Source organism: Olea europaea, unplaced genomic scaffold (assembly GCF_002742605.1).
Source record: "Olea europaea var. sylvestris unplaced genomic scaffold, O_europaea_v1 scaffold349, whole genome shotgun sequence".
Taxonomy (NCBI): domain Eukaryota; kingdom Viridiplantae; phylum Streptophyta; class Magnoliopsida; order Lamiales; family Oleaceae; genus Olea; species Olea europaea.
Genome location: NW_019254008.1, coordinates 394,786 through 406,637, shown reverse-complemented (window position 1 = coordinate 406,637; position 11,852 = coordinate 394,786). Strand labels below are relative to the sequence as shown.

Below are 11,852 nucleotides of genomic sequence, written 5' to 3'. Positions count from 1 at the left end.
ATTTTAATAGTATATCTTGAAATAGAATTACAGTAGAAAATGGATCTAAATTTATGTTATTTGTGAAGGATCAAAATTCATAGCATGCCATTGCAATATTCTATTATGAAAAAACAAAGTTCTAATTGATGAATCGCAATTCGGTCAAGGGTCATAGCCATGTGATCACAATGCTTTAACAGCTTGGGATCCCATGTGACCGCTTATGACAGCACCTGACATCAAAATAAAATCATATTCTACAATTCTCAAGATATGACAAAATAAATTTGATTTTTATGTGTCCCTAATATGATGGACTGATCTGTTGTCAGGGATTTGTGAAAGAAATTGGTTCTTCATTGTGACCTCATTTTGTTTTCCCGTTAAGCTTCAAGAAGCACCGCAAAACTTGTGACCTTTAATGATATATTACTTGTGACTTTTATTGTCATTGAATTTAACATGCTCATAGGTATGTATGGATTATTAGAGGAAAACTATGAAACAATTTAGAGAAAAGCTTGCGGTAAAGGGCTAGAACCCCTACCGAGCACTCACAATATGGGGGGACGGGTGGGGTTCGGGGTAAATTTTTATACAAGTGGGTCTTGCATGGGACCCACCTACTGTGAATGTCGTTAGGGGTTCCCTACCTTGATAATACAACAAAATTCAACAATTTACGCTCAACTATTGCATTTCTAGTTTATCAGCTACATTTGAATATAGATACAAATAATTCAAACAAGACAAAATTGTACGTAAAACATGAAACCTAAAAATCTATGGATATTACTAAGGGCTCATTTGATTCGTCATCTGCTTTTGTTTTTATTTCTTATGAGGAATTTTCACCAAAGATAGACAAGAATACAACTCATTGTAAAGGGATTGGAGTACTGAAGACGCTTCATATTGCCAGAATAGAAGTGGGATTCCAAAGTTCAACAACCTCTGATGCTCGATAAAAAAAAAAAAAAAAGGACTGACTAAGCTCGTAATATTTCAGCTGATTCCCAAGCGTCTATTACAGTTCGACATTGGGGTTAGATTCAGAAAATAAAGTGAACTTTTCTTCTTCTTTTTTCCCAACACTAGACACATCAGCTTTGAAAACAATATTAAGCCATAGAGGAATAAACAATTTCTTCAGAAATAAAAATTATTCTAAAGATCAAAAGGCTTTCATTTTGCTTTTAGATCTTTTGTCAATTCATGGTTTTAAAGCTACCTGTTTTTCGACCATCCTTCTGTTTCTGGTACTCTCATCTGACCTCCACATTGATTTGGCTTCGCATGACATTTCTGCATTTTAAGTTAAGTTCTCATTGTTTTCTGAATTAAACAGATATTTTGTTGGAAATTATAATAAGTTTCATCTTTCAAAATTATTATATTTTTAATTTTCAGTTTTAGTTTAATTAAAATCTTAATTTATAATATAACATACACTTAAATATTTGAATGGAGGTTATGAATTGATTAATTTTCATTAGTGTGGGTTTAAATTGTACACTTTAAAAAGGGAGGAGATTTTACAGTTTGGACACAACATGAAAATCACAATTTGAGATACATTTAGAAAAACACAACTTGAGATGATTGAATCCAAAAATATTATTTACAATTTTAAACTATACTATTTTCACAACTCGATGAGAGGTTTGTTCACTTATCTTTCTATGATCGTGCCCATAGAAGATGAGCAACATGAGTTTTATTTTGGAGCAGTATAGTGTTGAAAAAATCTGCACGAAGGGGAAGTAACACAACTTTAGATTGTCGAGAAAAAATGGTGATTTTTGTGTAGATTTTTATCTATTAGTATAATCAATTGAATGATATAAACATAATTTAATAATAATATAAAAATAAGAAGAAAGATAGAAAAATAAGCCTTGGGAGTCATATCAAAGACCATATCTTAAAGCCGTGTTACCTTCCCTTTGTGCGAGTTCTTTCGATACTACGCAGGTCCAAGATAAAACTTATATGACTCTCCTTCTATGAGCCCGACCATAGGGTGATAATTTTCATGTTGTTATAAGATATGTACAACAATGAAATCCAATCATCTTTTATAGGTAAAATTTCAACCCACACATTTATACCATTTAAACGTAAGTTATAATATGTATCATGGAATTTTAATTTTATGTTAAAACTAAAAATTAAAAGGTTTTTAATTTGAAAGGTTGAAACTTTTATTCTTAAGTTACAACCTAAATTATAAGATTTAATTTTATATTAAAATCAAAATTGAAAAATAATATTTGTTGTAAAAGTTTAAAACTTTAAAAAAAAAAAAGTTTCAACGTATTTAAACTTTGAATTAAAACGTAGTTTCTTACCAAGAATTCAGGTTGGAAAGAACCAGGTACATTCTCCTCCGAGCCCTGCATTAAACATACGAAGCATTAGTAACAGTCTTTCGATCGCAACATTGTCTGACTTACCTTATTCGACACATGCTTATCAGGCTGGGATACTTCATTGGTTTTGATATCAGACTGCAAGGAAAGCTGAAAATTTGCGGAGAAAATATATTGTCAGAGACTTAGAGTGATAAATAAACACGAAAGCAATGTTCACTTGTCGTGTCATGTGTTGTATGTAAGAATTTTCTGTCAAAAAATTTTGTACTTGTAGCATGATTGCTTAATTTATAGAGAATTCTACATTTTATGTTCAAAACATAGAACATATGTACAATTCAACTACCTAGGGTTTGAAAAAAAAGCCGGAAGAAGGAAGAAAAGGAAGATTAAGCTTGGGGCAAATTCTTGGAGTTCAAGTAAATGGATTCAACGTTGTTCTTAGTTTTTCTTCCTCTTTCATTTTCAAAATATGTATATTAATAGTGTTAGATTTTAATTCGTATTGGCTATTCTTGAGACAAAATTATTGTTACAGAAGAGTTGTAAAAGTCAAGTAAATTAATTGGTTAGTTGTTTAGTTGGATAGGGAGTCTTGGAGATCAATAATGGGAAAAGGAAAATTGGCATCGCACTTTGGCTAGCCTATTGCCCAAGTCTCGCTCTAGCGCTCGCATTACAAAATCAATAAAAATTTGTCACTCAATTGTCGCTCGAACGGTGAATTATCCAGCAAAAACCTAGTTTACAAGTTTAATCTGTTTTCTAATCCTAAACAATTCCAAACTCTCCAAACTATACATATCCAACCTCTATTTCATCCAGAGTGTGGTTAATCATTAGTTTCTATATTCGTAAGATCATTTAGAGATCAAACAACGACATCTTGAAATCAATTAACCCCAAGTTTGAAAAAACATTAAAAATCATATAATAAAAAACATACACTTCCTAAATATAATCAAGTACCACCTCAATAACTTTCAGAGGTTGTTGAAAATTAAGGGAGGTTGCACCAGAATCACAAAAAGAGTATAAGAATAATGCGTTCTTGGTGATCCACACGAGATAAACAATTTTAGTAGATCGGGAGCAAGTGTGAGTGAAGCACGTTCCGCCAGTTCTAGAAAATTGCAAGAATTAAATCAGCGAGTCTATGAGTTATCTAGGCTGGATAATACTGTAAGTTCTTATTATCTATAGTGAAAGTTATTAGCTTGGTCCCAGAGTTTTTAATCCTCTGAAGGATTTTTAAGTCAACAATTCTTGCGTTATTTACTGTTTTATTTACTATTGTGGTAGTTCAACATAGGATAGAATTAACTTGATTGATTAAACATCTTAAACAATTAAAAAGTGATTTGTTATTTTTAATTGGTAATTTTAATTCTGCATTCTTCACCTATTCACTCACCTCTAAGTGATATTATAGTCGAACTAGTAAATTTCCAATAGAGCATATCTCCTAAGTACCGATACTTCGCTTATGCTTAGTACTCGGGTGACATGTCACACTACAATAGGTGGTAGGAATTAATGATTGGTTACAATTCTGTGTATTTTAATTAAACATTGATTTGTGTTTATGCAAGACGGTGTGTGGCTAATTTCTTTAATTAAAATGAACAATTTAGCCTAATTTTATAATTTAATTTCAATTATTAGTGAGGTAATGTTGTATCGTGATCTTTTCTTTTTGTTTATCATTAGGAGTTGCAAGGGGAGGAACTGCTTGGGGAGGGCAGGGAAAATATTAAAATATGGGAGCCGCTATTTGCATCCATCATATATTCTAATCTAAATTTATCCCTATTAAAATTTTAGGGTTTTAAAAAAGTACTCAATTCATCCCATTACATTCTTACACAAGTATTGTAAAGAGCATCCCATGTGTACAAGAAAAGAATTGAAACAAAATGTTTCTAAAAATTCACTTGAAAGTTAGTCAAAATAAAATATCAAATACGCCCAATCAATTATCGTAGTATCTTTTGTTTAACTTTTAGAAAAAGGTGATCATGCTAAACGGCATAGACCATCAAACCTTTTAGACATGAAGAATGTTGTTTATGAGTAGTTTCTTCAATACCAAGATCATGTAAATATAACATGAGACCAAATTTGGAAAAGGCAAGAGAGACTACGAAAATATTAAATGCTATAGAGACTTTAGAATTTAACTTTTCCCAATCTTAACTTGAGAAGTTCAAGTTAAGATATGGTATTAAGTCATTTCGTCATTTTTGAGAAAATAGATTAGTTGATGCACAAGATATAAAGAAAAAATTGGGAGTCCATAAGAAAAAAAAGGATCAATTTGCCATAAAAATGTTATCCATGTTGAGAATTGTTGTTCAACATCAATAAATCAATGGAAGTAGAAGTTAAAATGAAATTGAAAATGGTGGCCCCGAGTGTGGCCTGTGCGACTGCACATGCATATAATCTTGCGGTCGCACAAGGACCTATTGAAACTTAGAGGCCCGGTTTGAGTTTAACTATGAGACCGCATGGATTTGTACCATGCGGTCGTATGGTACAAAAAATCCGACAATTTGAGTTTGGTTTTTGGCCATTGTAAGTTCAATTTTGGTGACTTTTGGGTTATATTTTGGCACCATTTCGTACATGTGGCTTATACCTATAAATAGTTGATCCATATTGAAGGCAAAATATCACAAAACATCAAGGTTTCATATTACTTCCAAAATCAAAGATCAAAGTCTTTAAATGCCTATTCATATTCATTCTTTATGTTCTTCAAGTTTTTAGTATTTGCAATTGTGCTTTGGTGTTTAAATCATTGTATTGGTATTTTTTGACGATATACTGGTGTACAAAAAAGACCTAGCAGCCCATGAGCAGCACTTAGAAATAGTGTTTCAGACATTATCAGAAAACCAATTGTACGCCAACGCCAAGAAGTGTTCGTTTAGTCAACTGCAAGTTGAGTACTTGGGCCATTTGGTGTCAGCGGTGAGGCTATGGTGCAATGGCCTTCACCCCAGAACCTCAGAGAGCTGCGAGGGTTCTTGGGGCTAACAGGCTACTACTGTCGCTTCGTCGCAGGATATGGAAAGATATCCTTGCCACTCACACAGTTGCTTAAAAAAGATGCCTTTGTGTGGTCACCAGAGACCGAAGCAGCTTTCCAACGGCTGAAGACAGCCATGACAATAGTCCCAGTCCTTGCATTACCTAATTTCTCGAAAGTCTTCGTGTTGGAAACTGATGCTTCGAGGTATGGTTTGGGGGTGGTACTGACACAGGACCAAAAATCGATTGCTTACTACAGCCAAGTATTGTCTAGTAGAGCTCAACAAAAGTCAGTTTATGAAAAGGAATTGATGGCTATAGTGCTCACAATACAGAAGTGGAGACATTATTTACTAGGACACCGGTTTATAGTTCGAACAGATCAACGCAGCCTGAAGTACTTGTTAGAACAGAGGATTGTGCCCGGGGAATTCTAGCAGTTGTTGACTAAGTTGATGGGGTACGAATTTGAAATCCAATACCGGCTTGGGCTTGAAAACAAGGTTGCTGATGCCCTGTCCCACATCTCGACCACAGTTGAGTTAGCGGCAATCACATTCTCTCTGGCGCTGGATGTGCAATTGATAGCCGAACAAGTGGACAAGGACCCACAGCTGTCCCAGATTAAAAAGGACCTGCTATATGATTCGGATTCTCATCCAAGATACACGCTCAATCAAGGTAGGTTACTGTACAAGGGACGCCTGATCCTTCCTCATTCTTCTACTTTAATTCCTACCTTGCTACTGGAGTTTCATAACAGCTCAGTAGGAGGGCATTCCGATTTTTTGCGGACATACAAGAGGATAGCAGGGGATTTGTATTGGACTGGGATGAAAAGGGACATACAGAAATTTGTGGAAGAGTGTCCCGTATGTCAATTGAACAAAAATATGGACCTCTCACCCGCAGGCCTCCTGAAACCCCTACCCATCCCTCACTTGGTTTGGGAAGATATATCCATGGACTTCATCGAGGGACTGCCAAAGTCTGGGGTTTTGATTCCTTATTGGTAGTGGTAGATCGTCTCAGTAAGTATGCACATTTTGTGGCCCTTAAACATCCTTTCACAGCATCGAGGGTGGCTACTATTTTTGTAAAGGAGGTAGTGAGACTCCATGGGATCCCCCGCTCCATTGTCTCAGATCGTGATAAAGTCTTCTTAAGCCATTTTTGGACTGAGTTGTTCCGACTACAAGAAACCTTCTTACGAAGAAGCACGGCCTACCATCTGCAAACGGATGGGTAGACGGGGGTAGTTAACAAGTGTGTGGAAGTGTACTTACGATGTTTTGCTTATGATAAACCCCAAAGTTGGCACAAGTCGCTGCCATGGGCCGAATATTGGTACAACACCACTTTCCATGCTTCTACCAACACTACTCGTTTCCGTGCCATCTACGGGAGAGAACCTTTCCCATTAATGCGATATGGCACCCAAAATACAGGTGTAGCCTTAGTTGAGTAGCAACTTTCAGAGAGAGACAACAAACTTGATGAATTGAAGGCCCACCTTCTTCGGGCTCAAGCAAGGATGAAGAAAACTGTGGATCAACATCGAAGAGACATCCAGTTTGAGGAAGGCGACCTGGTATATGTAAAGCTTCGACCTTATCGCCTTCGATCATTATCTAAGAAATCCAACGAAAAGTCGGGGCCTCGGTACTTCGACCCTTATAAAGTCATCAAGCGAGTAGGACCAGTTGTTTATCATCTCGAGCTTCCACCATCAGCTACAATTCACCCTGTCTTTCATGCTTCGAAGCTCAAGAAAGCACTTGGTCCAGCAATAGCTAGTCAACAACTTCCTCCACAATTGGATGCCTATCTGGAATGGGTAGTGGAACCTGATCAAGTACTAGAAGTCCGACAGACCAGGAAAGGACAAGAAACAAATAAGGAAGTTCTGATTAAATGGAAGGACTTACTAGCCTCAGAAGCTTCACGGGAATCAGTCAAAACTATCGGTCAATCTTTTCCTGACTTTCACCTTGAGGACAAGGTGGTACTTGCAGCCGGGGGTAATGATAGGCCTCCTATCCGGGTGACATATTCTAGAAGAAACAGGAAGCAACTGGAAGGAAGAAAGTAGGCTAACAGCATTCTGTTACGCAACAAATAGGAGGGAAAAGTAGTTAATGAGAGGCTTTAAATAAGAAGGAAATGGAGTCGGTTAAGGCAGGCAAAAATTGAGTTGAGAGAAGAGTCTTGTATTCGTTCCATTCCTATAATCTTTTATTCAGATTAAGAAATCAGTTCTTTATATTCAATTTTCCTTTAGATTCCAATCACATACATTTCTCTCGAAGAGGCTAGAGTAACATCATCCAATAGTGCAAGATGCTAATATATTATCATAAAAAAACATGAAATCAACGAACAGTCTTTTGATCTAAAAGCCCAATTATTTGGCTATAGAAATCTAATATACCTCCTCCTCTTCTTTGTCTTCATCCTCTCAAATGCTTTTTGAATTGCTAGTGGACGTCATGGAAGGAAGTACCTTTTGGAGTCAGTTCTCAAATCAATTAACTACAAATTTTCCATAAATTTAAAGAAAAATATATGGCAAGTGTAGATTCATTGTCATATTACCTTGATTTTCTAAGCTATAATCTAATATACCTCCTCCTCTTCTTTGTCTTCATCCTCTCAAATGCTTTTTGAATTCTAGTGGACGTCATGGAAGGAAGTACCTTTTGGAGTCAGTTATCAAATCAATTAACTACAAATTTTCCATAAATTTAAAGAAAAATATATGGCAAGTGTAGATTCATTGTCATATTACCTTGATTTTCTAAGCTATATAGACACTATGTACACACACATATAGTAGGTTTGAAGAGGATAATTTTACCTTCGTCATAGAAATCAACTGCTCTATGGCTTTTGTTAAAGAAAAGCCTCTTTACAGCAATATTTCTTCCATCTTGCAAAACTCCCTGAAAGAACAAAAGTGTTTAGCTTAGACATCAATATTTATGATAACATTTTAAATTTTCTAGAATAGTGTAGATTATACATGTCCGTAGAATTACAACCTTATACAATGTGGCTAATTCACTTTGTTTAAGCTTGTTGGCTTCATCAAAAGAATTAGTTGCTTTCTCAAGTGTGGATTATTATAAGTTCAAGCTGCTGTGATGAAATTTCTTTTCCAATTTCTATGCATCACACAAAGCTAGGAAGAGATAAGACCATCATGTTTACCATCAATAGTGTTCAAAGACCTTATTCTACCTAAATATCATAACATTGAGTGCTTGATAATTATTCAAAAATCTTTCAAGTATGGAAAAGTATAACGTAATGCAGATCTAAGATACAGTGAAGCCACTGCTAAAAAATTTTCAATAGAAAGTAAATTCTTGATGCTTAAGGCTGAATAACTATCTTATACAGCTTATATGTTACACTTATATAGGCTAAATGCAATCTACCTTTCCTCTTCTTTTGTATTGTAATTTGCTTTCAAGTATAAACTCCAATCAATGCTCCAATAAATTAAGGGGAAAAAAAAAAGAAATATGGAACCAACATGTGCCATTATAATAACTGTTATTTTTTGTGCAAAAGTCAGTTCAAATGCATGATCAAGCTACAATGGCACAAAATTGAAGTTTTAACATCTTAAGAAACAAAATAAGAATTTCTAATATTCAAAGATGGAAGTATGAGATATCAGCTTGTCATGGGATGGTCTTCAATTTACAAGGAATGAGGCTTCTCCTCCTGTATGGATAAAAGTCCCAATAGGAAGAAACACAAATAAAAGGAACAGAAGAAAGAAAGTTCAAACTTCAAACTGCAAGTGTAGGCAGAATGAGAAGAGGTAAAAAATTATTATAGAAAAGCTAGGGGAAAGATCATAAAGTACACAAGAGTAGGATTCTAGAAATGTCATTTTGCTTTAGAATTTCTGATGACAAAAAATGAATAATAAATCTCAATCAGTGGATGATGGAAGAAGAGGAGGAGGATGAGCAGCAGAACCGACTCTGCCTATGCCGTATCTCCAGTATTGTTCTCCCAAATTAAAGAAATCAATTCAAGGAAATCATAATAATCCAATAATTTTAACTGAAAAGGGATTAAAGACAGGAAAATGATATTCAGCTCTTGACATGAAAGTATTGATTTTTTCCCAAAAAAACCACAAAGAATAGGTTCAAGAAACTTATAAAACAAACCTACGTGATATATGTCTAAACAATAGGGAAAATATGATGGAAGTGCTGTTCAAGCTAATCAGACGACCAGTATAATGGGTTTGCATGAGACCGATAGTCGATTTTAAGTGTGGCAAGACTTGGAGGAGAGTAAAGTTTCAAGCGGGGCTCCTCCGCGCAGTGCAAAGAGACTTTCCTTGTCTCCAGTTACAACATACCTTTTACTGGTTCATACTACCATCACGCTCGAATCAGATGGACCCAGACTTGAAAGATTCCTCTTCTCCTATCTGTATCCATAATCAAACCAGCAAAAAAAAAAAAAAATCTATAAGGGTTCTGGAATTTAAGTGAAGCGCGAAGATCGAGAACGGGAACGTTTGTTACGTTCAAGGTCCCAATCGTAATCCTGGTCCTTGCGTATTCTTCGGTGGTGGAGAGAGAGGGATGGTTCCTCGTCCAAACCCCGCCCCATCTTAGACGCGACGGGGCGGCGACTTGCCCCATTTGCTACACCGTTTAAATTTTTTTTTATTTTTTTTTTTTTGACATTTTCAAAATTTTGAGTAATGTTATTACTAGAGAATAAAATATAAATTCTTTTAATTTAATCAAAAGAGTTTGATAGTTGGTACGTGTTCAAAAATCCTAATTTTTCGCACATTTCTTGGAAGTTTTGAACTTTGCCAAATTGCTTGGCGTGATCTTGCAACAATCAAGTGCTTAGATCAAAATTTTTTCATGTTGAAACTGCACCAACACAATAGGTTCTATGAACCCATTTAATGAATCTTCTAATAAGAAAATTTAGAAACTCTATTAAATAGGTTGACATTATTTAATGAATCTTTTAATAAAATTTCAGAATTTCTAATTTTTTTTTCTTTTCACGGAGCGGGTTCAAGGCGGGGCATTCCCACCCCACCCCCATAACGGGGCCTCCCGTCTCGCTCCGCCCCATCCCATCCCATCCCACCCGTTTAGAGCGGTTTTTTTTTTTGGGTAATCACTATGGATAGAGCAGAAGTTTTCTTCACCAGAATGAAGAGATAGTGCCAAAATGTGAATCGTAGAAAAGGAAAAAAAAGATGTTGACGAAAGGAAATCGCGACACGTGTCCAGCACAATGTTCGACTCTTTTATATATGTGGGATAGGATAATTAATTTGCATACCCAACCACTCCACCCACCCCATCCAAACCCTTAATCATTTTCATGTCTCTTCATCTCTTCCCTCTTCCATCTCTCGGTTATATCCCTTCTCTCCAATCGCCAATCATGACCACTATGCGGCCTTTTTTCCTTTCTCTCCGGTGTGAACGTTGACTTCTTCTCTTCTCTTTTCGATGTGAGCGCGCCAATCCACAATGTACGAGTGTCACTGCAATGCTCACATCGTTGCGAGTGATGTTATGAGCCCCACTGCTTGTCGCTATGATTGGAGTTTGTTGGTGGTTTTCTAATTCGTGGTTTATGGTTGGTTCGCGATTGTGGATGGTTTTTTGTGGGCAGTTTACAAATGATGGTGATGGCGGTGCTACTAGCTGTGTTGAGGTGGTACTAGCAATAGTGGTAGTACAGGTAGGGTGGCGACGTGGTGGTGGTACTAGCGATGGTGGTGAGATGATGCGATTTCGATTGATGTTGGTGGTGGATGAGGTTGTGTTGGGTTGGTTTAGGTTGTGGTGGAATGGGGTGGAGTGAAGAGTGTTTGTGACTAATAATTTGGATGATTTTGAACAAAAAATTGATTAATTTTTTGTGACGATAAAATAGATAAGTTATAATCAATAAATAATATATGACACAAAAAATATAAGATTGGTACTAAATTTGTAATTGTGACCCACATTTTTTCAAATTGTGATTAATTAATTTGATACTTTGTAAATGAAAAATAACTTATGACTAGTTGATTTGATTATTTGCGATCAAGAAATAATTTATGACCAATAAAATTTGTGATTCATGATTGAGAAATAATACGTGACCTATTATTTAATGATTTGTGATCGATAAATAAATTATAAATTTTGTGATTTGTGATCGAAAAATAATATTTAACTAATTAATTTGATAATTTTTTATCGATAAATAAATTGTAACATATAAAATTTATAATTTGCGACTATGACCTCTGATCTAGTACATTACTATGACTATAAATTATATAATATTGTTGCCTTAATATGTTTAATTAATAAAATATTTTTAATTATGACTTGATTTTGAAATCTTAAAACAAATTTCTTAATTTTGAAATTGTATCTTTAAACACCTATATATATA

At 35.3% G+C, this 11,852-nt stretch overlaps 1 long non-coding RNA gene across 3 annotated transcripts; it reads right to left on the bottom strand.

The window, feature by feature from the left end:
- Positions 1–879: 879 nt before the first annotated feature.
- Positions 880–10,085, bottom strand: LOC111386278. Of its 3 annotated transcripts, none has more exons than XR_002701193.1 (5): positions 8,435–10,085; positions 8,251–8,335; positions 7,825–7,896; positions 2,334–2,504; positions 880–1,287 (listed from the first exon to the last, which is right to left on the bottom strand). It is a non-coding gene; the product is annotated as an uncharacterized LOC111386278 (long non-coding RNA). The 3 variants fall into 3 exon arrangements; XR_002701192.1 differs by having other exon boundaries at positions 8,251–9,852; positions 9,950–10,085; XR_002701191.1 differs by having other exon boundaries at positions 8,251–10,085.
- Between the last annotated feature and the right edge of the window lie 1,767 nt (positions 10,086–11,852).